This window comes from Tenrec ecaudatus, chromosome 14, assembly GCF_050624435.1.
Source record: "Tenrec ecaudatus isolate mTenEca1 chromosome 14, mTenEca1.hap1, whole genome shotgun sequence".
In the NCBI taxonomy this organism is placed as follows: domain Eukaryota; kingdom Metazoa; phylum Chordata; class Mammalia; order Afrosoricida; family Tenrecidae; genus Tenrec; species Tenrec ecaudatus.
In genome coordinates, this window is record NC_134543.1 from 31219050 (window position 1) to 31246773 (window position 27724).

The 27724-nt window shown below is 39.4% G+C and overlaps 1 protein-coding gene across 20 annotated transcripts in view; it reads left to right on the top strand.

Annotated features, from left to right (window-relative positions):
• Positions 1-27724, top strand: part of NUMB (NUMB endocytic adaptor protein) — a 183299-nt gene that overhangs the window by 89419 nt on the left and 66156 nt on the right. For 15 of the 20 annotated variants that reach the window (XM_075531662.1, XM_075531659.1, XM_075531676.1 and 12 more), the window contains one exon: positions 17001-17061. The exons of the other annotated variants lie outside the window; for them this stretch is intronic. The gene's annotated coding sequence lies outside the window, so the exon portion shown is untranslated. The remainder of the gene's footprint in view (positions 1-17000; positions 17062-27724) is intronic. 20 annotated transcript variants of the gene reach the window in all.

The following is a 27724-nucleotide window of genomic DNA, read 5'->3' on the forward strand; positions in this document are numbered from 1 at the left end:
CAGACTGTTTTGCAAACAAGACAATATAAGACCTTTCATTCAATTTACTAGCTCCCTTTTTGTTATTTATAGAAATGTTATTTTAAATGATCCATAATTATTTAATTTTATTCCCATATTTGCTCATCCTGATATTCTTGATTTCTTTTTGTGTTACTCCACTTCCATCTTGGATCATTTTCTTTATTCATAGACAACTTAATTTTTTTTTCAGTGTGCATTTACTAGTAGTTAATGTTTTGTTTTTGTCTGAAAATATTTCATTTTGTTTTCATTTTTGAATGATAGGTTCACTGGGCAGAAAATTTAGATTGAGTTATTTTCTTTATATAACTGTCTTATGACTTCATTGTTTTTGTTAGAGAAACAGTGCCTTTGATTTTCAGTAATATACTTATGTGGTTTTCTTTGTATTTAAATTACCTGAAGGTCATAGATCCTCTTGAATCTGTAGTTTAATACTTTTTTTGTCAATTTTGAAATCTCTCTTCTGAGCTATTTCACTTCTTTCCATATGGTATCTTAAAATAATCCATATGTTTGATGTTCCTCTGTGTCCAATATTGCTCTCCTGCTCTTCAATATTTTCTTTCTTTTTTTTAACTTTCAGTGCTTCAGGATTTTTTCTAGCTATTTTTTCAGTCAAATCTGTTAAAAATATGTTTTATTGTTTATTTCAGTTCATATATTTTTCATGTTTAGATAGAATTTAAATTTAATTTTTTATATTTAAGTTAACCTTGTAAAATTTGTCATGTTATATATTGTCCTAAACATATGAGAGCTTTTAAGAGGTTAGACCTATGTACATATATTTATAGGTTCAGTAGTAGGGTAGCAGGTGGACATTGGGCCTCCTCGTGCACACTTCCTCAATACAATAGCACCTTGCCCAGCTAAACGGTCATTCCATGATACCCACCTTCCCGACATGATCACTGAAGACAGACATGTGTATAAGCAAACATGGTGAAGAAAACTGATGGTGCCAGGCTATCAAAAGATATAGTAGCATCTGGGGTCTTAAAGGCTTGAAGGCAAACAAGCGGCCATAAAGCTCGGAAGCAACAAAGCCCACAGAGAAGAAGCACACAGCCTAAGTGAATACAAGGTGTTGAACGGACCAGGTAGCAGACATCAAGGAACAAAAACCATCATTGTGTGATCACCTTCCTCACATAAACGCTGAAGACGAATGTGTGCATCAGCAAGTGTGGTGAAGAAGGCTGATGGTGCCCAGCTATTGAGAGATAAAGCATCCAGGGACTTAAAGGCTTGAAAGTAAACAAGCAGCCATCTAGCCCAGAAGCAACAAAGCCCACATGGAAGCTGCACACCAACATGTGTGATCATGAAGGACTGATGGGACCAGGTTACAAACAAAGGAGGCAGGGTGAAAAAAAAAAATCACATCCCCGTGAATGAGGGGAGTGCGTGATGGGGACCCAATGCCCATCTGTAGACAGCTGGACATCCCTTGCAGAGGGGTAGTGGGGAGGAGATGAGTCACTCAGGGTTCAGTGTAGCAACAATGAAACTCAAAACCTTCCTCTGGTTCTTGAACGCTTCTTCCCCCCTAATTATCATGATCCAAATTCTGCCTTGTGGACCTGGTTAGACCAGAGGATGCACAGTGGTGCAGTAGGGATCTGGAAACACAGGGAATCTAGGACGGATGAACCCCTCAGGACCAGCGGTGAGAGTGGCGAAACCGGGAGGGAAGGGGGTGTAGAAATGGAGAAACAATCTCGGGGATCTATGTGTAACCTACTCTCTGGGGGATGGGCAATGGGAAGGTGGGTGAGGGGAGACACCAGGCAGTGTAAGATAAGATAAAATAATAATTTATAAACTATTCAGGGTTCATGGGGGAGGGAGAGTGGGGAGGGAGGGAGAGGGAAAAAAAGGAAAACAAGCTGATTCCAGGAACCCAAGTGGAAGGTGAATTTTGAGAATGACGAAGGCAATGAATATATAAGGGTGCTTTACTCAATTGATGTATGTATGTATGGATTGTGATAAGAGTTGTATGAGCCCCAATAAAATGATTTATTAAATTAAAAAAAGATGTGGGAAAATTGAATAAAAAGATAATGGAATTTTTCTATATGTTTAAAAATCCCATCATATTATTAACAGTAATTTTAAAGTTGTATAATATCTACACCCCTAGAAGGTCTTTTCTTTTATTGTGTATCGGTCTTTTTCTTTTGATTTTCAGTCATTTGGCTTTGTATCCTATATGACTGGAAGTTTTAAAAATGAATGCCAGGCATTGTGTTTGAGAAATTATAGTGGGTCTTGATGGGTATTTTCTTCTAGAGAGGACTGGATTTTCTTCTGGTAGAACAGATGACCTTGATTTAATATGGACTTGAGATGATTAAAGCTTTGTTTCAGTGTCTCAGGGACTGACATAAATCCAGTTTCTCCTGCCTCCCAAAGTATTGTCCTTCAGAGGTATCAAATGGAAGTCTATGGTATTGGCTAATACTTTTCTTTGGCAAGTCCAACACTCTTAATTTTTCCTTTTCATGCACACAAGTCTACCAAAAGATCTGTTTACCATTTTTGCCTTAAAATAGGCACTTTGCTTGGATCTTGGCCTTTTGCCCCATCAGATTAGGCAAAAGCAGTACAGGCTGTAAAACTCACTTTTCTGTGCTCTCCATTTCTGTGGAATATTAGTCCTGTTCATTTTGATAGTCCTGAACTCAAATTTTTGTCTCTGCAACCTTGTGTGACCGTCTGAAGCTGTAGTCTGCAGCATGCTATCATATGAGGAAAAAGTTTTCGAAAATGTTCGTCTCTACCTGGCTTCCTTGCATCTTTTAATTTTCTCAAGTTCTGGCTGCCTTATTTGCCTATTTGCTTTTTTAATTCAGTTTTTATAGCTTTTCTTGCTTGGACAATTAATAAGAAACAGACTGCTATATAATAGCTGTTAAAGGATGTTTCTATTTGTTACTGGAAATCATTTATTAAAAAGTATTTTTAAGAATATATTAATCTTACAGTGAACCTGACATCGAAAGGTTCTATCCACATTGAACTTGTATATTTTTTAGGGATTTGAGGTATTATTTGTACATTAATTTAATTTAAATTATGATAAGCATTATAGGAAACTTATAGGATATATAAGAACTTATTATATTGGTAGTTGATGAATTACATTTATAGTTTGCTTTCCCACAGTTATAATGTAAGCCTATGAGAAGTATTCACTGAAGTATTCCAAGCACATAGAACAGTACCTGGCGCAGCATAGACCCTCAGTAAATGTTTGTTGAATGAGTTGAATGATTCAGAAAATGTTTGACTAAATCCTAATATATTTTACTATTAAAAGTATAACAACTTAAGGGGCTTGCCCCAATCCCAACTACATGGACAGCCTCCCCTCCCCCAGAAGAATTTACTTCAGAAGACAGCACTGAAGCTACAGCTCAGGGAGAGGGACATGTTTGATCAGAGCACATGGGAGCAAATGAAGGGGGAGGAAGAGAGAGTGGAGCACCACCAAGGCTTGAGGATGATATCCCTGCTTAGAGTAGCCAATGCACAGAGAGGACCATATGGCCAACTCCACTAGAAGACACGACATCCCTCACTGACCCAAAGCCCTACAGGGGACAACACTGGAGACACATTGTGGGAATTGTGCCCATCTGACCCCACCACACTGGAGAAAATTCTAAGGGCGTGGAACAGAATAGCAAAGGGAGCAGAGCAAGGAAGTCCCAAGGGAATAGCAAAAATAGACTTCGGGGCCAGGGTGTGGCACTCCGTTAGACTCCAGACTACACTCCTAAAGGTCAAGAAACAGACCTTGAACTATGTACAAGCTTTTCTTTTTTGTGTGTGTCTTTCTTTTATTGTTGTTTTGTTGTTGTTTTTTGCTCTGTCTTGTTTTTTGTGCATATTATTATCTCTGCAGGTCTATCTAGATAAGATAGGTGGGATAAACCGTCCAGAGGAGAAAACAAAGGGACCGGCAGTTCCAGGGGAACATGGCAGAGAAGGTGGGGTGGGGGAAAGGAAGTAGTGTTAACAAACCCAGGAACAAGGAAACAACAAGTGAACCAAAATCAGTGGTGAGGAGGGTGTAAGAGGACTGGTAGGGCTTGATCAAGGGCAGTGTAACCAAGAAGAATTACTGAAATCCAAATGAAGGCTGAGCATGATAGTGGGACAAGAGGAAAGTAAAAGGAAATAGAGGAAAGAACTAGGAGGCAAAGGCATTTATAGAGGTCTAAATATAGGTATGTACATAGGTAAATATATATATGGTGATGGGGAAAGAGATCTGTGTGCATATATTTATAGGTTTAGTATTCAGGTAGCAGATGGACATTGGTCCTCCACTCAAGTTACTCCCTCAACGCAAGAACAATTTCTATTAAATTGGCATTCCATGATGCTCACCTTCCAGACATGATCTCTGAAGACATATGTGTGCATAAGCAAATATGGTGAAGAAAGCTGATGGTGCCAGGCTATCAAAAGATATAGTAGCATCTGGGGTCTTAAAGGATTGAAGGTAAACAAGAGCCATCTAGCTCAGAAGCAACAAAGCCCACATGGAAGAAGTGCACCAGCCTGTGTGATCACAAGGTGTCGAAGAGATAAGGTCTCATGCATCATCAGAACAAAAAAATATTGCCATAGTGAATGAGGGGGGGTGGGGGTGGGAGTGCAGAGTGGAGACCCAAAGCCCATTTGTCAGCCACTGGAGATCCCCTTGCAGAGGGCTCTAGGGAAGAAGACGAGTCAGTCAAAGTAAGATGTAGCAATGATGGAAAATACAACTCTCCTCTAGTTCCTAAATGCTTCATCAAAGAACAAAAAATCATATTGTGTGCTCCGCTTCCTGATACGATCACTGAAGACAAAGCGGGTCATAAGCAAATGTGGTGAAGAAAGCTGATGGTGCCCGGCTATCAAAAGATATAGTAGCATCTGAGGTCTTAAAGACTTCAAGGTAAACTAGCAGCCATCTAGCTCAGCAGCAACAAAACCCACATGGAAGAAGCACACCAGCTTGTATGATCTCGAGGTGTCGAAGGGATCAGTTATCAGGCATCAAAAAACAAAAATTCATATCATTGTGAATGAGGGGGGAGTGCAGATTGGGGACATCCCCTTACAGAAGGGTCACTGGGAGGAGATGAGCCAGTCAGGGTGCCATGTAGAAATGATGAAAATGACAACTTTCTCTAGTTCTTAAATGTTTCCATCACCTCACTATCATGATCCCAATTTTACCTTACAAATCTGGCTAGACCAGAGGATGTACACTGGTACAGATAGGAACTGGAAACACAGGGAATCCAGGACAGATGATCCCTTCAGGACCAGTGGTGAGAGTGACAATACCAGGAGGGTAGAGGGAAGGTGGCGTAGAAAGAAGGAACCGATTACAAGGATCTACATATAACCTCCTCCCTGGGGTACAGATAGCAGAAAAGTGGGTAAAGAGAGACATCAGACAGTGTAAAATATGACAAAATAATAATTTATAAATTATCAAGGGGTTCATGAGGGAGGGAAAAAATGAGGAGCCTATACCAAGGGCTCAAGTAGAAAGCAAATGTTTTGAGATGACAACAAATGTATAGATGTACTTGACACAATGTATGTATGTATGGATGGATTGTGATAAGAGTTGTGCAAGCTCCCAGTAAAATGATAAAAAAAGAAGAACTGATACCAAGGGCTCAAAAATAAAGTAAATGTTTAGAAATAATGATATCACCATATGTACAAATATGTTTTATAAAATTGTGGATGGATTTTATAACAGCTGTAAGAGCCCCCAATAAAATGATCTTACAAACAAACAAAAAATGTAAAGCTTAATTTTGGCCAAGAAAAGTATAACAACTTTTACGTCAGAGTAGAGACCTAGAGTTTACTCAGTCGTGTTTCTCTAACACAAGTTTTTCATTGTGGAAGAAGGGAGCCTTTTTATATATGCAAAGAGCAATCTAGAATAAGCCCTGTAATGTTGCCTTTGAATTGGAAGTTATCAGTATATGAACTCATGGTTTTTAATATAGATTTATTTTTTTTAAACTCACTGCCATTGAGTTGATGTTGTCTCGTAGCGATCCTATTAGACAAAGTAGAACAATTGCCCCCCATGGATTTCTGAGACTGTGATTCTTTTTTAAAAATTTTTGTAAATCATTTTATTGGGGACTCGTACAACTCCTATCACAATCCATACATTAGTTGAATCAGGCATGTTTGTACATACGTTGCCTTCATTCTTTTCTAGACATTTACTTACTATTGAGCCCTTGGTATCAGCTCTTTCCCCACCCTCACCTCTCCCTATGCCCCCCACCTTCAGAACCCCGATAGATGGTACATTGTTATTATTTTCAGCTCTCACACCGGCCACTGTCTCCCTTCCCCCATGTTTTCTGTTGTTCTTCCCCCTGTAGAGGGGAGTATGGTTATGTGTCGATCATTGTGATCGGTTCCCCCTTTCTCCCTTCCTCTTCCTCCTACCCTTCTCTTATCACTGTTCCCACTCCTATTTCTGGGTTCTGTGTATTATGAGCTCCCATCCCTTTCTATACCTGTGTACATGTTCCGGTCTGCAACTGCGATTCTTTATGAGAGTAGAAAGTGTCATCTTACTCATGCAGAGCAGCTGGTGGTTTCAAACTGCTGACCTTGCAGTTAGCAGCCCAATGAATAACCGACTATGCTGTCATGTCTCTGTGTGTGTGTGTGTGTGTGTGTATAGTTTTAAATTTTTTTTATCTAGAGATCATTTTATTGGAGGCTCTTACAGATCTTTTTTTAAAAAAACATTTTATTAGGGACTCATACAACTCTTATCACAATCCATACATACATGAATTATATAAAGCACATCTGTACATTCTTTGCCCTCATCATTTTCAAAGCATTTGCTCTCCACTTAAGCCCTTTGCATCAGGTCCTCTTTTTTTTTTCCCCCTCTCCCCGCTCCCCCCTCCCTCATGAGCCCTTGATAATCTACAAATGATTACTTTGTCATATCTTGCATATGTATCTTTCACACATGAATGTATGTACATGTTTGTAGGTATACATGTGTATATAGGTATATGCATATATGTATGTTCCCATTTTACTTGCAAAGAAAGCCTAGAAGCCATTATTCTCCAGTAGCAAAGAGCATACTCAATGCTCATATCTGAGTTTCTATGTTATTATTCTCCACTATATGAAACCAGAACCTATTGGAGAAATGGCTAATCTCAAGAAGAGCTAGGTCAGAGAAAATAGAAAATGAGCCTGGAACATCTTATTGTGCTGGAAATTCCTCCAAGAATAATGGGGCTATATCAAAGGAACAAAACCAGTTTGAAGAGAATTCCACTGGGCAGATCTAAAGGAATTTGTACTTAAATAAATAATGACAGTCAAAGGTTATAAGTCACAAAAATAAAAACCCATGGATCCATACAAATATGAATGAATGAATGAATGAGGGAGAAGGAAAAATTATTATTTCCAGTAGAATAGCAATAAATATAGAACTTTTGGAGTTAGAAAATTACCATGTGGAAGCAATTGTAATAAAGCCAGATTCACACTATCTATATTATCTGTAGATAGTTTCAAGACAGTTCCTTAAAAAATATTTACTTAGAGAAAATTAGTAACTGTACAATGGAGAAGCTGGGAAAATATGACTTTAAAGAACTGATCAAACATGGTATCACTGTTATTGGGACCAACTAGCATCTTTTCTTTTGATGTGATCCAGTGAGTGGGATATGGTACTTTGTCATATTCTTACCAAAAATGCTTAATCTTAATTTTAAAACAAGAATCCACCAGATAAGTCTAAAATGAGGGTCATTCTATAAAATAACCTGTCTGTCTGCCTTCTTAAAAAATTTCAGCCATAAAAGACATACAAAGAGTAATGAACTTTCTAGGTGATACAAAAAAAACAACCTGAGTCTACTTCCATCAAGTTGCTTCCAATTTTCTTTATTGTTAACATGCCATTGAGTTGATTCCAACTCATGGGAACCCTGTGTACAAGATGAAACTCTCCCTAGTGCTGAACCTTCCTTACAGTTGTTATGCTTGAAGCCATTATTGCAGCTACCATGTCATCCCGTTTTGTTGAGAGTTGCTACTCTCTATTTTACCAAGCCTGATGTCCTTTTCCAGGGCCTAGTCTTCCTTGATAGCATGCCCGAAGTGTGTGAGACAAAGTTTTACATCCTCACTTATAAAGAACATTCTAGTTGTACTTCTTCCAAGATAGAGTTATTTGTTCTTCCGTAAGACTATAATAATTTCAATATTATTTGCCAGCACCATAATTCAAATCTAGATAATAGAAGTATGAAAAACAAACATTGCCATCTAGTCTATTCTGACTCATAGCAACCCTATAGGACAGAATTGAATTGTCGCATAGGGTTTCAAGACTATAAATCTCTATGAAACAGGCTGTCATATTTTTCACCTGTAGAAGAACAATTTAAACTGCCAACCTTCCAGATTAGCAGTCAAAGGCTTAACCTCTGCACTGGCAGGGCCCCCTTTTAAGACTAAAGGAACATGAAATTAAATAATGCAATGTATGAGCCTGAATTAAATTCTGGACTGAAGAAAAAAATAGCTTTAAAGGAAATTTGTAAGCCAATTGATGAAATTTAAATATGGGCTATAGTTACAAAAGCAGTTTAAGGAAGGTCTGGATGACTTTAAGATGAGCCACGAGAGGGAAGACTTTCAGCATGTGTGTTGGACAGGGTCCTCTAGAGAGACAAACCAGCTTGCTAGTAATTATATATAAATATATTTATAAAGATAGATATATAATACAAGAAATGAACTGTTAAATTATATACAGATAGATGATACAAGAAATTAACAGTTAAATTATAAAGCAGTGAGACACTAGCAGTCCTTTAAGGCTTGAGAGCCGCCAATTGCCAGTCTCCTTCTGTAGAGAGAGCTGGGCTGTATATACCCAGGCAGCAAACAGCAAGGCAGTTCACCAACTGTCACCAACTGTTGGTCCCCAGCTCCAGAGACGAACATTCCAATCCTGTGGGATTGGAGGGACCTCAACTTACAGCGACACAGTCCACAGGCTAGGCATCCCACAGGTAGTGTACAGGTAGTGTACAGAACAAGCAAGGCGAGACTCACCGAGCTATTTTCCCTCCGCCCTTCAATTAATCCTACTTGTGTTTATCAGCCAGGCTGGCACAATAAACTATCGCAGCATCAATGAATGAAGAAACAATAACTGAAGTCTAGCAATTGGTGGAAGAAGACAGACCATAGAATTACCATGGATGCAATAGCTACTGAAGTTGGGATCTTATATAACATTTTCAATTTTAAATGGACATCTTGGCCTCAGCAAGTTTTTGGCTCAGTGAGTGCCAAATGCATTGTGGTTAGATCAGCTAGCATGGATCTGAAGACAATCTTGGGCACCATCAAGACCCAATAGACTTTCAGCATGATAGAAATTAATGCAGTGATGCCATATGATGTATATGATTTTGTAGTTAAATGTGGAAATGCTGTAGGTTGTTTTGAATAAGTTTCCCTGGTTTTCTAGTGACCTATGGCTCCATTTTCCACCCTACCTACTTTAATGATATGCCCCTTTCTTACAGTTTTTCTTTTTTTATTTTCTTTCCTACCCTTGTCAGGAAATGCTTCTTTTCAACTCAACACTTCCTCTTCAGCCCTCTGAGTGCTGCTAGTCTTACAAGGGATATGGGTAGAGTGGGATTTGTTGGAGTTATTCTCAGCAAATAGCAATGTCTGCTTATGTGTGATGAGTACATTCAGTACTTTATCTTTCAGACATAGTAATTTACCTATAGTCATTTGACTTTTTCATATAATAAGAACAACATATTTATTATATCATCCAACTGGATATAAGCACAAAGCACTAGTCATTTGACTTTTATCTAGAGGAAATTTGTTGTTGTGTACTAGGGAAATTGTGGTTCTGCATTCAGTTGTGACCCTTACAGTTGCTGTAGTGATTGGAAACAATCATCTTCCTTATTTCATTGTTATAAAGTTCTGTTTTCCTGGAAGTTGAGAACCTCTACTTTTTGTATACCAGTGTTTTGCTTAGAGTTATATCAGCGTAATACAGCAATAATTGTGATGCCAACAACTTAAAAAAAATCATTTTATTGGGGGCTCGTAGAACTCTTATCATAATCCATACATCCATCCATCCATTGTGTCAGGCACATTTGTACATATGTTGCCACCATCTTTTTCAAAGCATTTTCTTTCTACTTGAGCCCTTAGTATCAGCTCCTCATTTTCCCCTCCCCCCCTTGCTCCCTCCCTCATGAACCCTTGATAGTTTGCAAGTTATTATTTTGTCATATCTTGCACTGTCCGATGTCTCCCCCCACCCCTTGTCTTTTGTCCCTCCTCCTTGGAGGGGGCTATAGGTAGGTCATTGTGATAGGTTCCCCCTTTCTCCCCTCACCTCTCCTTACCCCCCTGGTATAGCGACTTTCAATATTGGTTATTAGGAGTTTATCCATCCTATATTCCCTGTGTTTCCAGCTCTTATCAGTATCCGTGTACATGCTCTGGTCTAGCCAGATTTGTAAGGTTGAATTAGGGTCATGATAGTGGTGGTGCAGGGGGAGAGGAAGCATTAAAGAACCAGAGAAAGCAGTATGTTTCATCGTTGCTACACTGCACCCTGACTGGCATCTCGTCCCTGCGAACCTTCTGTAAGGGGATGTCCAGTTGCCTCCAGATGGGCTTTGGGCACTCCACAATCACCCTCATTCACAATGATATGATTTTTTTGGTACTTTGATGCCTGATACCTGCTCCCTTCGACACCTCATGATCACATAGGCTGGTGTGCTTCTTCTTTGTGGGTTTGTTGCTTCTCAGCTAGATGGCCGCTTGTTTATCTTCAAGCCTTTAAGACCCCAGACACTGTATCTTTTGATAGCTGGGTACCATCAACTTTCTTCACATTTGCTTATGCACCCAATAAATATCTACATTTTTCAAGTAGGTTTTTTTTGTTTTATTTTTAAATCATTTTATTAGGGGCTTGTACAACTCTTTTCACATTCCATTCATCTATCCACTGTGTCAAGCACAATTGTACGTTTTTTGCCATCACCATTTTCAAAATATTTTCTTTCTATTTGAGCCCTTGGTATCAGCCCTCATTTTTCTCCTCCCACCCCACACCCCTCCCTTACAAACCCTTGCCATTCCAAGTAGTATTTAAGGAGATGGTTTTTTGGTAATGGTGACATATTATTACCAATAATCAAAAAGTTTGTGTGTCATGTAAAACATTGGCAACATTTCACCACTTGCAGGAATAGATCTCAGATTTTATACTGTGGTGAATGTATATCACTGACCTTTGAACCAATGAAATATTTAAACTAGTTAGAATTCAACCATGTAGTAGTCATTTGCTTTTCATTCAGATTCTAAAGTGCCATAAAAACTATTACTACCAGAACAGCAAGGGAATGGAGTGGCAAGGTCCCCAGGGAATGCTGAAAGTGGACTTTGGGGCCAGGGCGTGGTGCCCCAACAGACTGGACTGGAAAACGCTCCTAAGGGCCAGCATACGATCCCTGAACTAACTACAAGCTTTTCTCTTGTGAACTGTTTTGTTCTGTTCTTTGTCAAAAAAAAAAAAAACTATTACTACAATGCAATTAAAATAAAACATCTGCTGTTAGTGACTAATAATATGTTTATATCAATTACAAAATGTCTGTGTGTAGAAGATAATTTAAGTTATATAAAAATTAAGAGACATTATTTCCAAACAGTAGCATTTGCCTTGTATATAATAAGTTTAAGGGTTATATAGCTTTATTTTACATGTGCATTAATTCCTTTATTTTATGTTACTGAGCTTTCCTATCCTTGAACATGCTATTCCATGGGTCTTCTAAAAGTTCATGGAAAATGTGTATTATGGAAAACTATGCATGAACTTTAATTTTTTCCTGGCATGAAAATAAACTTGTATTAATTTGTTAAAACATATCTGAACAGGACATGCTATAATATGTTTGAGGGTCTAAGGAGAATTTCAGTTTGAAAAGATTCCTTAACAGAGCAGTGTGAAATTCAGCTAAAATTAAATCAAATTTGTGGTGAAACTTGGGTGGAAAAAGGTTGAAATCACTTATGTTTTATAATAAGTTTATGAGGACAAAGCTGCAATAAAATTAGTAGTTTACAAATGGATAACTCATTTTCAGAAGAGATGGACAATTTTGAAGATAAAGCTATTTAAAAAAAATTTTTTTTAACAATTTATTGGGGCTGATACAATTCTTTTCACAGTTCATACATATACATACATCAATTGTATAAAGCACATCTGTACAGTCTTTGCCCTAATCATTTTTTTCTCTTTTCTTCTTTTACATTTTATTAGGGACTCAAACAACTCTTACCACAATCCATACATATACATACATCAATTGTATAAAGCACATCCATACATTCCCTGCCCCAATCATTCTCAAGGCATTTGCTCTCCACTTAAGCCCCTTGCATCAGGTCCTCTTTTTTTCCCCTCCCTCCCTCCCCATTCTTTGTTATGGAAACGATCTTGTTTGAAGAGGACCAACAGAAACAATAGCCAATACCATAAATGTCTCAAGTGGCTCAATTTATACAATTTTTAATGAAAAATTAAATTTGAGCAAACTTTCTGGTCAATGGTTGCCTAAACTGTTGTGCTTGGGTCAATTGTAGACAAGAGTGGAGCTTTCAACGAAAATTTCAAACAAGTGGGATCAAGATCCTGAATATTTCTTTGAAGAACTGTAATAGGAGATGAAATGGCTTTACCAATATAATGCTGAAGACAAAGCCCAATCAGAGCATTATCTACCAAGAAGTGAAAGTAGTCTTTCTAGTCTAGTGTTTCTTAAAGTGGGAGAAAGTTGAGGCTTTCTACTCCCGTAGAGTTACAGTCTCGGAAACCCACAGGACTAAATCCGCCTTGCCCTGTAGCAACATTTCTCAACCTGTGGGTCAGACCCCCTTGGAGGTTGAATTACCCTTTCACAGTGATCGCCCGATTCATAACATTAGCAAAATTACAGTTATGAAGTAGCAATGAAAATAATTTTAAGGTTGGGGAGGTCACCACAATATGAGGAACTGTATTAAAGGGCCACAGCATTAGGAAGGTTGAGAACCACTGCCCTATAGGGTCTCTATGAGTCAGAATCAACTAGATGGCAGTGAGACACTTTATCCTAGATTATAGTCTATAGTATGAAAATTTATAATTGCCAAGAGAGTGCTGAATATTTTTTCCTTTGGCAAAAAGGGGTAGCATGCCTATGATTAATTAAAAGCAAAAGAGCAAAGGTAATGACAGTTTTTTTGTGTATGTTTAAGGAATTTTACTTGACTTCCTGGAGAGCCAAAGTACAATGATATCTGCTTACTATGAAAATGGTTAAGAAAATCAAAGCTTTAGCAGGAAAATGCCCAGGAAAGTTTCACCAGAGAGTCCTTTTCCATCACGTCAATGCTTTTACTTATCCTTCTCATCAAACAAGGGCAATTTTGTGAGCATTGCTAAGAGAAATCATAAAGTATCCATTTTACAGTCTTTATTTGCCTCCTACGGACTTGTTTTTGTATTTCAGTTGATACTGTAAATAACATTGTAATGTCATGGTTAGATTCCCCAAATCCCAGAACCTAGTGCCACCAAGTCTATTCCAGCTCATAAGGATTTGATAAGTCACAGTAAAACTGCCCCTTTGCCACAGTAATAAAAACAGCTCAGTTCTGGTACAATGATAGAAACATAGGCGAATGAAATAGGATTTAGAATCCAGAGGTAAATCCATCCATCTGTGGACAGCTGATCTTTGACAGAAAGTCAAAATCTTTTTCATGGAGAAGGAACAGTCTCTTTAATAAATGGTACCGGCTGTTCTGTGATGCTCACCTTCCCAAAACAATTGCTGAAGACAAAGTGGGTGAAAAGCAAATGTGAAGAAAGCTGCTGGTGCCCTGCTATCAAAAGATAACAGTGTCTGGGGTCTTAAAGGCTTGAAGGTAAACAAGCAGCCATCTAGCTCAGAGGCAACAAAGTCCACAGGGAAGAAGCACAACAGCCTGTGTGATCACGAGGTGTCGAAGGGATCAGGTATCAGGCATCATCAGAACAAAAAATCGTATCATTGTGAATGAGGGGGGCAGTGCAGAGTGGAGACCCAAAGCCCATTTGTAGGCCACTGGACATCCCTTACAGAAAGATCTTGGGGAGGAGACGAGCCAGTCAGGATGCAATGTAGCAATGATGACACATACAACTTTCCCTCTAGTCCCTAAATGCTTTCTCCCCCCTATCATGATCCCAATTCTACCTTACAAATATGGCTAGTCCAAAGGATGTACACTGGTACAGATAGGAACTGGAAACAGGGAATCCTGGGCAGATGATCCCTTCAGGACCAGTGGTGTGAGTGACCATACTGGGAGGGTGGCGGAAGGGTGGGTTGGAAAGGAAGAACCAATTACAGGGCTCTACATATAACCTCCTCCCTGGGGGATGGACAACACAAAAATGGGTGAAGGGAGATGTCAGACAGTGAAAAATATGACAAAGTAATAATTTCTAAATTATCAAGGGCTCATGGGGGTTAGGGATGAAGGGGGAAAAATGAACTTAAGTGGAGAGCAAATGTTTTGAGAATGATGAGGGCAATGAATGTACAAAAACGCTTTACACAATTGATGTATGTATGGCTTGTGTTAATAGTTGTATGAGCCCCTAATAAAATGATTTTTTTTAATTTAGTGGTGCGACAAAACAGTATATTCATAAGCAGAAAAATGTATTAAGCTCCTTACGTCATCATATTAGCTCAAAGACCTAAATGCTAAAACTAGCACTATCAAATTCCTAGAAAATAAAGCCGTAACTAGGGGACCTAGCTTTTGACCTACCTAACCAAACTAAAAATACACAAATGACAGAAGATAACTTATATAATCGAGGCTGCCTGACAAATATGACATATGTTCTTCAAAAGCCTTTACTAGGAGAAGAAAAAGAGAAAATACAATAAGGGGAAAAATACTTTGGCAAAGGTGTCTGATAAGGGTCTAGGATCTAACCTCTAAAATACATAGAAAATGTCAACATCTCAACAATAATAAGACAATAAAATCCAATAGAAAATTAAAGGACATGAAGATGCTTCACCAAAGAAGACATTCAAGCAGCCAACAAATACATGAAAGGATGCTTCTAATCATTAGCCATTCTTTTAGATTGGCTTTGATTCAAAACAACCATATGTACAACAGAATGAAACTATCCAATCCTGTGCCATCCTCACTGTGACGTTTGAGCCGTTTTGTCCATTTCATTGAAAGTTTTTTTCTTTTTCACAGACCCTCTACTTTACCAAGCATAATGTCCTTTTGTAGGGACTGGTCTTCTTGATAGCATGTCCAAAGTACACGATACACAGACTCACCATCCTTGCTTCTAAGGAGTGTTCTGGCTGTACTTCCAAGACAGATTAGTTTTTTTCTTCTGCAGTCCATCGTATTTTCTGTATTCTTTGCAGCATCATAATTCAAGCAGATCAATTCTTCAGTTTTCTTTATTCAGGGTCCAATTTTAACACACACATGAGATGATTGAAAATACCATGGCTTATGTCAGGCACACCTTAATTCTCAAAGGGACATGTTTGTTCTTTAACCACTTTAAGGAAGTCTTGTGCCCCAGATTTTTTCAAATGTGATACATTGTTGTTGTGTTGTTAGGTGCTATCAAGTCAGTTCTGACTCACAGTGACCTTACATTAACAGAATGAAACACCACTCAGTCCTACACCATCCTCACAATTGTTCTTATGATTGGGCCCATTGTTACAGCCAGTGTGTCAAGTCTATTTTTCATCAAGAACCTTCTTTTTCATTGCCCCTCCACTTTACCAAGCATGTTTTCCTTCTCGAGAGACTAATGTCTCCTGACAACATTGTCAAAGTACATGAGATGAAGTCTCACAATCCTTGCCTCTAAGGAGCATTCTGGTTGTACTTCTTCCAATACAGATTGGTTTGTCCTTTTTGGAAATCCATGGTACTTTCAACAATTCAAATGCATCAATGCTTCTTTATCCAGAAAGTGTGTCAACTCCTCACTTTCAACAAGCAAGGTTGTACCTGAATATCAACAGTTGTTAATAAGTCTTCCTCCAATCCTAGTAACTACATTCTTCTTCATATAACTACCATTCTGATGAAGGGCACAATAGGTCTCAAGTAGAGTGGAAGAAAAATGTGAAGCAAGTTTAGAAATTTCTTTTAAAAAGCTGGGGGAATGAGGAAAGGGGACCAATGCCTACTGGACTGATAAAGACTAGAAAATCCCTTGAGACCATTGCCCCACAATAATCTTTTATTGTAGAATTAAAACAGTTTCTGCAGATTATCTTTCAACCAAATGATAGATTAGCTCATAAAATAAAAAAATGTCACACCATGAGTAATGTGTTTGCTTAAACAATGGTCAACATTTACCCAAAAGCAAAGATTTGAAGGCAAGGAGTGGGAAGGGAAGCTAAATCAAGGGAATCAGAGCAAACAGAATAGAAATAATAAAGAATGTTGACACACTGCAAATTTGTATCCAGTGACAAAACAATTTCTATAAAAAATGTTAAAACCTACTACCATCAAGTTGATTCCAATTCATTGGGTTTCTGACACAGTACTTCTCTCTGGGAACAGACAGCACCATTCTCCCTTGGAGCTGCTGGTGGGTCTAAACCGCAGGCCCTGAATAGGTTAAAGGGGAACCTAATTTGCTGTGTAAACTTTCACCAAAGATACAATAAAATATTATTTTAAAAAAACTTAAAAGCTTTTGAAAACAGGAGCTTGCAATGCTGTTGTTAGGCCCTTACGTACTTCTTCATTCTTTTTTTTTGCAGTCAATTTGCTTCTCTGCCCTTCAGCCTGTATGGCAAGAAATGGTAGCCTCTGAATTTTAAGGTCAGTTTCAATTTTCTCTGCTTTTGATTCGTCCATGGGTCTCAAATTTTTCCATCTAGATCACTTTCTTTCTTTCTGGAATTTTCTTTTTTAAAAAGAATCATGAGACTGTGTGATGAGCTCTATTTCTACTGATAAGTGAATTATTTCACCTTCATTTTTTCTCATTTTTATTGTGATTTGGTGAAAGCAAATTGGCTTTTCAGTCAACAATTCATACACATTTTGATTTGCTATAGTGATTGCAGAAGCCCTTGTGATGTTGGGGTTATGTATTGGACTGCTAGCCTCAAGGTCAGCAGTTCCAATCCACCAGTTGCTTTTTGGGGAAAGATGAGACTTTCTGCTCCCATAAAGATTTACAGCAGGAATGGGGCACCATTTCCTCTGCCAACAACCCTGTGGATATTTAACACCATTTTTGAGCCACATGAAATTATCGACTTAAAAATTAGCCTGCTATATGGTCACACATTTAATTATCTTAACCCTGATGTGATGACTGGCACTACTTCTCTTTGATGAGGCTGTGATGTTAGCTGGTGTTGATGATATATGATGATAAATGGCCTGTGGATCTGACATTCTGCACACTTGATATACAGCCTATAAAACTAAAAGTGGTAGTTCTATCCTATTTATAGGCTAGCTGTGAGTCAGAACTGTCTATATGGCAAGGAGGTCTTTTAGTTTATTTGTTTTGTTTTGACATTGATTGCAACCCTCACAATGTATAACAGCACCCTTCCTACTTCCTTCTTGTATTTCCAGCCTCTCTTTATCCCTGGGCACATGCAGCCCTTTGATCTCCTTGGCTTGGTTGTTCTAGGGAGTAGATACCACACCTTCATTTTTGAAAGTCATTTCATTTCACTGGCAATAAATTTTGTAATCCCTTGAAAGAAATAATTTTACTCTCAATTCTGATTTCCATTGTTGCTGTTAATAAATCAACTGCATAATAGTTAATTATTGTAAGTGAATATGCCTTTTTCACCTCTGGTTACTTTTGAACTCTTTCGCTAAGGTGTGGGAGGGGTTGTGTTTTCTTTCAATTTATTCGTTGAGACATTTTGACTGTGTACTGTTTATTTTCCCTAGGAAAATTTCTTTGTATTATCTGAGCCCTAAGATAGAAATGTATCTGCTTTCCCCCAAGTGCCTCAGGGCATTACAATTTAGGGACGCTTTAATTCCATTAATTCAGTGTTTTGGACCACCCAAATGGTATGAATTTGGATTGCAATACGTACGTAGACTGCTGTGGTTATAACTGCTTAAGATTCTATTCTCTGTTCTGTCACAGGAAGGCATATTTCCTTGTAGTCCTTTAGAGAGAAGGTATGGGGAGGGGATGAGTTTAATTTTCTAAAAATAGTATTTTACTGTGTTTTCAGGGAAAGTTTGCATAGTAAATTAGGTCCTTGTTTAACTGTTATTACACAAATTGTTCAGAGACATTCTACATTCTTCACAATGTATTAAGGCTCATTAATTGCCCGCTAGATGTTTTGCTACCAATAAACTGATCTCCCTGTTCCCTTAGCTTTTTATCTTTGCTTTAGAGTAATCATTGAGACGATTTTTAAAGGAGTACAATACTCATTGGTAATATTCTTTATTTTATAAGTTAATCTATTATTTAGCTAAAAGGTGCCCTCGGAGGATTAGTTTTGGCTTAAAGTTTATGGAGTATTAGGGTGATAATCTTGGGAATTAATTTATCTCAATTAATTCAGTTAAGTCTAGATATTTTAAATGTGTTAAGTTCTGTTTCACATTTTTCAATTGTCTGAAGATCCATAAAGCTTCCTACTCCCATAAAAAATTACTTCTACTCAGTCCTGTGGGGTTACTATGAGTCAGAATAGACTTGATGGCAGTGCGTTTGGTTTTTGGTTATCAAAATCCAAGTGCCCTAATGAGAATAGTTTGTAAGGGTAGCTGGGCACATCTAATTTCTTTGATATAAGGGTACATAGGGGCATGATTTTTAATGAACTGTTCTTTAGACTGATTTCTCCCCTAGTTGGTTTCCTTCATTATTGTTTGTTGTGGATAATATGCAGAGGTATGAAGAAAAAAATGGAAGAAGTTCTAATGGCAGAACTTTAATAGTACGCATTTTCCCCTCTAGGCAAGCATGATCACCAAGCAACTCACTTTGAGTTAGTGCACCCAGTGGCATCTCTGAACTCTAGTCTAGTGAATTTTTTGTAAAAGCTGTTTTGCTCAAACCTTGTTTTTTATGATGGCTGATTTAAGAGAACATTGTGCATCTGTGAAATTATGTTTCTGCTTGGGAAAAATGCCGCATAAACTGTTGAGATGTTGAACACAGATTATAAGGACAGCACTATGGGAAAAACCCAAGCGAAATGCCAATTGATGACAAATCATGTTCTAGACGTCCGTCAGCTTCCTGAATGGACAAAATGTTGACTCACAGTGCATTTGGAGTTCATTTCACCAGGTCAGACTGTTAACTAAGCTTTCTATTTAGAGGTTCTTAAAAGATAGCATAACAGTGCATGGCAAAAAAGGCCTGATTTGTGACAGATGGGGCATTGGTTTTGCCACCATGACACTTGACCTGCTTAGGAAGTGATCTCAGTGCACCAGTTTTTGGCAGAAAACAGAATGCTTCTGTTGTTGCCCCACACACCTTACTCACCTGACCTCACTCTGTGTAACTTTTTTTTGTTTCCATGAATGAAGAGGGACATGAAATGACAGCGATTTTTACCATTGAAGAGGTGAAGTAAAAAACCAAGGGATATACGAAAGCTCAAGTTTGAGAGGCATGAGTCTCCAAGCAAAGGCAGTTTCATTATATCACATAATCTTTTGGTTCTCATAGATTTTGGTCTGGCAATTCCTTTACTTTCTATTTGGTTCTTCAATGCTTTCATGATTTTTTTAAATTCACAATATATGCTTTCTTTATTGTATTTATTTTATTGTGATTTAGGTGAGAGTGTATTGGTTTTCCATAGAACAGTTTTATATACCTTTTGTTTCCTGACACATTGCAATCCCCACAGTGTAACAGAACTCTTCCACTTCTTCCTTGTGTTCCTGTTTCCATTTATCCCTCTTTCCTGTCTTCTGAACTTCATTTTTTGAGAAATGCTGCTTTTTTAGTCTTACATGGTTGGTTCTTCTAAGGAGTATGTTTCTCCCTGATGTTGTTGTTTACCTTATAGGACTGTTGTTTGGCTGAAAGTTGAGCCATGGGGGTAAGCTCACTTCCAAGCTTGAAGGTTGTCTATGAGCCATTGACTCAATGATTCAATCAGTCTCTGTCAGACCAATAAATCAGGTGTTGTTATGATTGTGAGGTTTGTTTCTAGAGCCTTCTATTGTGATCCCAATTAGAGTGGTTGATAATGGTTAGCAGGGCACCATCTAGTTCTGCTCTTAGGATAGTGAAAGCTGAGGTTCATGTGGTCTCTTAGTTCTTTGGACTAAATTATTTCTTTGCATCATTTATTTGTTCTAGATGGGGAGAGATCAGTAGCTCTGTTTTTCTGAAATAAACATTTTTCATCACTTTTAATTATTTCCAGCAGAAGATTGGGTGTATAATCTAGCCTATTATTAATGGAAGTGGAATCTTCTTTCAATTTCTTTGGTTTTTCTTTTTATATTTTCTTAGGATATATGTGTAACTTAATTATTAGCCTGATTTTTAAGTTTTTAAAGCAATAACTGTAAGTAATGCATGAGTTTGGAGATTTCTTGTCCTTTTTATTAGCTAGATGTAATTTCCTGGGCTATGTATACAAAAAACTTACTGCCATCCAGTTAATTCTGATGTACAGTGACTCTATAAGCTAGGGTAGTACTGCTCCTGTGGATTTCTGAGGCTCACTCTTTACAGGTGTAGAAAGCTTCATCTTTTTCCCACAAAGGTTTTGAGCCTTTTCTTATATTAATATAAGGTTAAATAGGAACTATATGCACCTATTTCAACTTAGCTACCAAATTTTTAAAGAGACAGAAACAGATTTCATTTGTAACCCAGGGACTGCCTTTATTTCTCTTTTTGGCTCTTTTTTCCAGCACTTACATAATGCTTAATACTTTGTTGACACCAGGTGCTTTTTAATGAACAATTAAGGGAAATGGCTAGATATATTGAATCATAGCACAGGCTGAAGTATGTTTATATTGGTGGCCATTTGTTTATTTAACCTGTTACATTAGTTAAGGTTAGTTTGGATAAAACAGAAACCAGTGCTCCTTACTTTAAGAATATTAGTGAATTTATTGGATGACTAGTAGAACATCTGATGGTGTTTTTATAAAGAGTTGCATTAACAATGCAAAGTGGTTACAAAATACATAGCATTGTGAAGGAAATGAAAAGAAATAAAGAATTGCAGAATAAAAAGTTGGCCTTACCAGTGAAATGGATTTTTGGTTGAGAATTTTAAGTAAGTGAGTAAGATAGAAGTACTGGATTGACCCTGCAGCTATGGGAGATGGACATATTTGATCAGAGCACACGGGAGCAGATGAAGGGGCAGGAGGAGAGAGTGGAGCACAGCCTGGCCCACCAGGCCGTGATGATGATGTTCCTGAGTAGAGCAGCCAGTCCACAGAGAGAACAACATGGCTGGCCCTACTATGAGACATGATGCCCCTCAGTGACTAAGGGCGATACAGGGGACAGCACCTGAGACACAGTGTGGGAATTGCACCTGACCTGATCCCACCACACCGAGGCAATGCACTGGGGGAGTGCAGCGGAACAGCAAGGGAATGGAGTGGCAAGGTCCCCAGGGAATGCTGAAAGTGGACTTTGGGGCCAGGGCGTGGTGCCCCAACAGACTGGACTGGAAAACGCTCCTAAGGGCCAGCAAAGATCCCTGAACTAACTACAAGCTTTTCTCTTGTGAACTGTTTTGTTCTGTTCTTTTTCAGTGGTTTGTTTTGGTTGTTTTGTTGTCTGGTTGTATACTGTTGCTTTGTGTTCCTCTGTCTAGTTTTCGAGCATGTTAGTGACTCCACAGGTCTGTCTGAATAGGACAGGCTGGATGAACTATCTGGATGAAAAACAACGGGACCAACAGTTCCGGGGGGACTTGGGGTGGGGGGTAGGGGGGGTAAGGAAGTGGTGTTAACAAACCCAGGGACAAGGGAAAAACATGGGATCCCAAAGGGTAGAGAAGGGGGAGTGGCAGGCCTGGTGGGAAATGATCAAGGGTAAGGTTGCTTAGAGAAGAGGTATACTCTAGCCCAGGTGGCAATGAAGCATGGTAGTAGGGCAGGAGGAAGGTCAAGGGAGATGGAGGAAAGAGCTAGGAGTCAAAGGGCATTCATGGAGGTCTAGACAAAGACATGTACATGCAAATATATATAGGAGGTTGGGGAAATAGATCTTTGTGTCTATATTTATAGGTCAAGTATTAAGGTGGCGGAAGGACCTTGGGCCTCTACTCAAACACTCCCTCTATGCATGAATACCTTCTTTTATTAAATTGGAACTCTATGATGCTCACTCTCCCGACACAACAGCTGGAGCCAAAATGGGTGAACAAGTAAATGTGGTGAAGAAAGCTGATGGTGCCCGGCTATCAAAAGAGATAGTGACTGGGGTCTTAAAGGCTTGAAGATAAACAAGCGGCCATCTAGCTCAGAAGCAACAAAGTCCACATGGAAGAACACACCAGCCTGTGTGATCGAGTGGTCCCAAAGGGATCAGTTACCAGGCATCAAAGAACAAAAAATCATATCATTGACTGCACACCTCCATGATAGGATCGCTGAAGACAAATGGGTGCACAAGCAAATGTGGTGAAGAAAGCTGATGGTGCCCGGCTATCAAAAGAGATAGTGTCTGGGGTCTTAAAGGCTTGAAGGTGAACAAGCGGCCATCTCGCTCAGAAACAAATAAGCCCACATGGAAGAAGCACACCGGCCAGTGCGATCACGAGGTGCCCACGGGACCAGATATAAGGCATCATGCAAAAAAAAAAAAAAGATATAAGTGTGTGTATGTATGTGTATTTATGTGTATATGTATATATGTATGTGTATATATATATTATATTAAATGAAGGGGGAAGTGCAGAGTGGAGACCCAAGGCCCAAGTGTCGGCCAATGGAGATCCCCTCATAGAGGGGCTTAGGAGAGGAGATGGGTTAATTAGGGTGTGAGGTAGTATCGATGAAGAACACAGCTTTCCCCCAGATCCTGGATGCTTCCTCCCCCCAACTACCATGATCCGAATTCTACCTTGCAGGGCTGGATAGGACAGAGGCTGTGCACTGGTACATATGAGGGTTGGAGATAGAGGGAATCCAGGGTGGATGATACCTCCAGGACCAAGGGCGTGAGGGACGATGCTGGGAGAGTGGAGGGTGAGTGGGTTGGAAAGGGGGAACTGATTACAAGGAGCCACATGTGACCTCTTCCCTGGGAGAGGGACAGCAGAGAAGGGGGGAAGGGAGACCCCGAATAGGGCAAGATATGACAAAATAACGAGGTATAAACTACCAAGGGCATATGAGAGGGGGGAAAAGGGAGGGAGGGGGGGAAAAAAAAGAGGACCTGATGCAAGGGGCTTAAGTGAAGAGCAAATGCCTTGAGAATGATTGGGACAGGGAATGTATGGGTGTGCTTTATACAATTGATGTATGTATATGTATGGATTGTGGTAAGAGTTGTTGGAGTCCCTAATAAAATGTAAAAGAAGAAAAGAGGAGAAAAAAATGATTAGGGCAAAGACTGTACAGATGTGCTTTATACAATTGATGTATGTATATGTATGAACTGTGAAAAGAATTGTATCAGCCCCAATAAATTGTTAAAAAAAAAAAAAAGATAGAAGTACTGGAAGTATCTTGGGGTGAGAGGTGGGTGAGGGGTGGGGTGCAAACATTGCAGGCAAGGGAAAAGACAGGCCCAAAGTGTAAGGAGTTCACAGATAACTTAAAGGATCATGCAGACAGGCAGGGACTATACCACAATATGCTAACATTTACTGAGCATTTGCAATGTTCTAGGGTACTGTTCCAAGCACTTTACCATTTAACCTTTACAGCAAAGTAGGTACTTTTAAAAATGTATAGTTGCTATGAGTTAGAAACAGTTCTTTAGCGGTGAGTTTAGTTTTGTTTTGGTATTACAAATGAGGCTAAAAGGATACATACAACAGTAATGTAGGGTTACACAGTAAGTGCCGAGCCAGGATTTAAACCTGGGCATTGTGAATTAGGAGTCTCTGGGTTTGTAACCAAAAGGTTGGAGATTCAGGTTCACCCAGAAGTACCTTGGAAGAAAGGCCTAACAACTCCAAAAAAATTAGCCTTTGAAAACCCTGTGAAACGCAGTTTTAATCAGACACAAAGGAGGTCGCCAGGAGGCAAAACTGACTCCATGGCAATTGATTTGAGAGTGAATTGAGAGTACAGTCTTTATTTTTAAAAGAAGTTTTATTGACACATAATTCACATATCATACAAGTAAATGGTTTAAATATATTTAAGGGGTTGTGTAATCATTACCACAATCAATTGTAGGGCATTTTCTTCATTCTTGTACTCATTACTGTTAGCTCCCCATTATGCCCTCAACATCCCCTGCCATAACCTAAAAAAGCTATTAATCTAGTTACTGTATGTGGTAGTTACATAATCTGTTGTCAATTTGAGATTTTTCTAGTGAAAGGGTGGAGTTTACCTATCAATCAGGTCACAGCTTGATGACCTCATTTGGAGGCTCTAAGAGGAGATAAATAGCTTACTTGAAGTGAGACACTCTCAGACTCCCTACAAGATCTTCCTAAGAAGAAGCCACAAGGACCTACCCTAATATAGTCAGAGGCCTGAGAGTTGGAGAAGCCACATAGAGACAGACCTCTGCCAGCACTGAGATGCTTACAATGCTACTGGATCCACAAGACATCTCACCTACTGGCCTGTGATCTTCGTGCATTCGGCATCATTGCATGTGTTTCATGAGTGTGAAGAGGACTTTACTGATTGGTATTGGACATATGGGTTAATAACGGACTTATAGACTTGATCTTGACTGGGCTGGGATGTTTTCTTAATATTCAATTGCTCTTGTATCTAAAGCTCTTACCCTTACACATATGAGTGTCTATGAGTTTCTCTAGTCTACCCAGACTTATACACTGTCCCTATAGATTTATTTATCATTGTTTTCATATAAAGAAAACATGTCAAAAAAAACAAAACAACAACAAAATAAAACAGAAAAACCTTAATCCAAAAGAAAGCAGAAGATAATAGAAGCTAGAGCAAATTAAAAGTGAGTTAAAAAGGAAAACTGGAGAAAGACTAGGCTTTCTACTCGCATAAATAGTTACAGTCTTGGAAACCCACGGGGGATCACAACGAGTCAGCATTGACTCCATGTGTTTGTTTTTAATATCTGCAGGTAATTCACTTTCCAGTGCACTCTGGGGGCAGGACTATTCACATCCCTGGTCAGTGGTCATAGGGAACTCAATGAAAGCTTAATCCATACAGGGGCTCTGCAAATGGATTTTGGGTTTTCACTATTGTGGTAATTAAATAATCTTGTGTCAGCTTGCAAAGGGGTCTAGTCTAGTCTGTCAATCAGGTCACACCTTGACGACCTCATTTGGAGGGGACACAGAGATGATAAGTAGCTCACTGGCGACCAGATACATACAGACTCTCTGCTTCATCTTCCTGCTGACAAGCCACATGAAGCTGCACTAATGCAGCCAGAACCCTGGAACTGGAGGAACCGAGTGGAGATGTCTCACGCCAGAGCTGAGATGCTTCCACTACCACTGGATCCACAAGACTTTTCATCCACTGGCCTGTGCCGGCATTCAGCATCATTGCATGGTTGTGTGAGTCTAATGAGGAATTTAAGGACTAGTATTGACATATGGGGTAATATCAGACTTATGAACTTGATCTGAACTGAGCTGGGATATTTTATTAATATACAGTTACTCTTTTTTTAAACATTTTATTAGGAACTCATACAATTCTTATCACAATCCATGCATACATCAATTGTATAAAGCACATCTGCACATTCTTTGCCCTCATCATTTTCAAAGCATTTGCTCTCCACTTAAGCCCTTGGCATCAAGTCTTCTTTTTTCCCTCCCCGCTCCCCCCTCCCTTGTGAGCCCTTGATAAATTATAAATTATTATTTTGTCATATCTTGCCCTATCCGGCGTCTCCCTTCACCCCCTTGTCTGTTGTCTGTCCCCTAGGGAGGAGGTCACATGTAGATCCTTGTAATCAGTTCCCTCTTTCCAATCCACTCACCCTCTACCCTCCCAGTATCACCCCTCACAGCCCTGGTCCTGAAGATATCATCCACCCTGGATTCCCTGTGCCTCCAGCTCATATCTGCACCAGTGTACAACCTCTGCTCTATCCAGACTTGTAAGATAGAATTCAGATCATGGTAGTGGGGAGGTGGGGGGGAGGAAGCATTTAGGTACTGGAGGAAAGCTGTATTCTTCATCGGTGCTACATTGCACCCTGACTGACTCATCTCCTCCTCTAGATCCCTCTGTGAAGGGATCTCCAGTGGTCAACAACTGAGCTTTGGATTTCCACTCTGCACCTCCCCCTTCATTCACTAAGGTAGGATTTTTTTTTTTTTTTGGACGATGCCTTGTACCTGATCCCGACACCTTGTGATCGCACAGGCTGGTGTGCTTCTTCCATGTGGGCTTTGTTACTTCTGAGCTAGATGGCCACTTGTTCACCTTCAAGCCTTTAAGACCCCAGCAGCCGGGCACCATCAGCTTTCTTCGCCACATTTGCTTATGCACCCATTTGTCCTCAGCAATCGTATCATGGAGGTGTGCAGCCAATGATAAGATTTTTTATTCTTTGATGCCTGATAACTGATCCCTTCGGAACCACGTGATCACACAGGCTGGTGTGTTCTTCCATTTGGACTTTGTTGCTTCTGAGCTAGATGGCCGCTTGTTTATCTTTAAGCCTTTAAGACCCCAGACGCTATCTCTTTTGATAGCCAGGCACCATCAGCTTTCTTCATCACATTTGCTTTTTCGCCCGCTTTGGCTTCAGCAGTGTGTCGGGAGGGTGAGTGAGTATCATAGAATGCCAATTTAATAGAAGAAAGTATTCATGCATTGAGGGAGTGCTTGAGTAGAGGCCCAAGGTCCTTCCGCCACCTTAATACTAAACCTATAAATATAGACACATAGATCTATTTCCCCATCCTCATATATATATTTGCATGAACATGTCTTTGTCTAGACCTCCATAAATGCCCTTTGCCTCCTAGCTCTTTCCTCTATTTCCCTTGACTTTCTTCCTGCCCCACTATCATGCTCCGTCCCCACCTGGGTTACAGCTATACCTCTTCATTACGTTACCTTACCCTTGATCATGCCCTACCAGGCCTGCCACTCTCACCTCACCACCAATTTGGATCCCATGTTGTTCCCTTGTCCCTGGGTTTGTTAACACCACTTCCTTACCCCACACCTCCCTCTATCCCAAGTCCCCCCAAAACTGTCGGTCCTGTTGTTTTTCCTCCAGATAGTTCATCCAGCCTATCTTATTTAGACAGACCTGTGGAGATAATAGTATGCACAAAAACAGGACAGGAAAATAAAGCAACAGTATGCAACAAAACAACAACAACAAACCACTGACAAA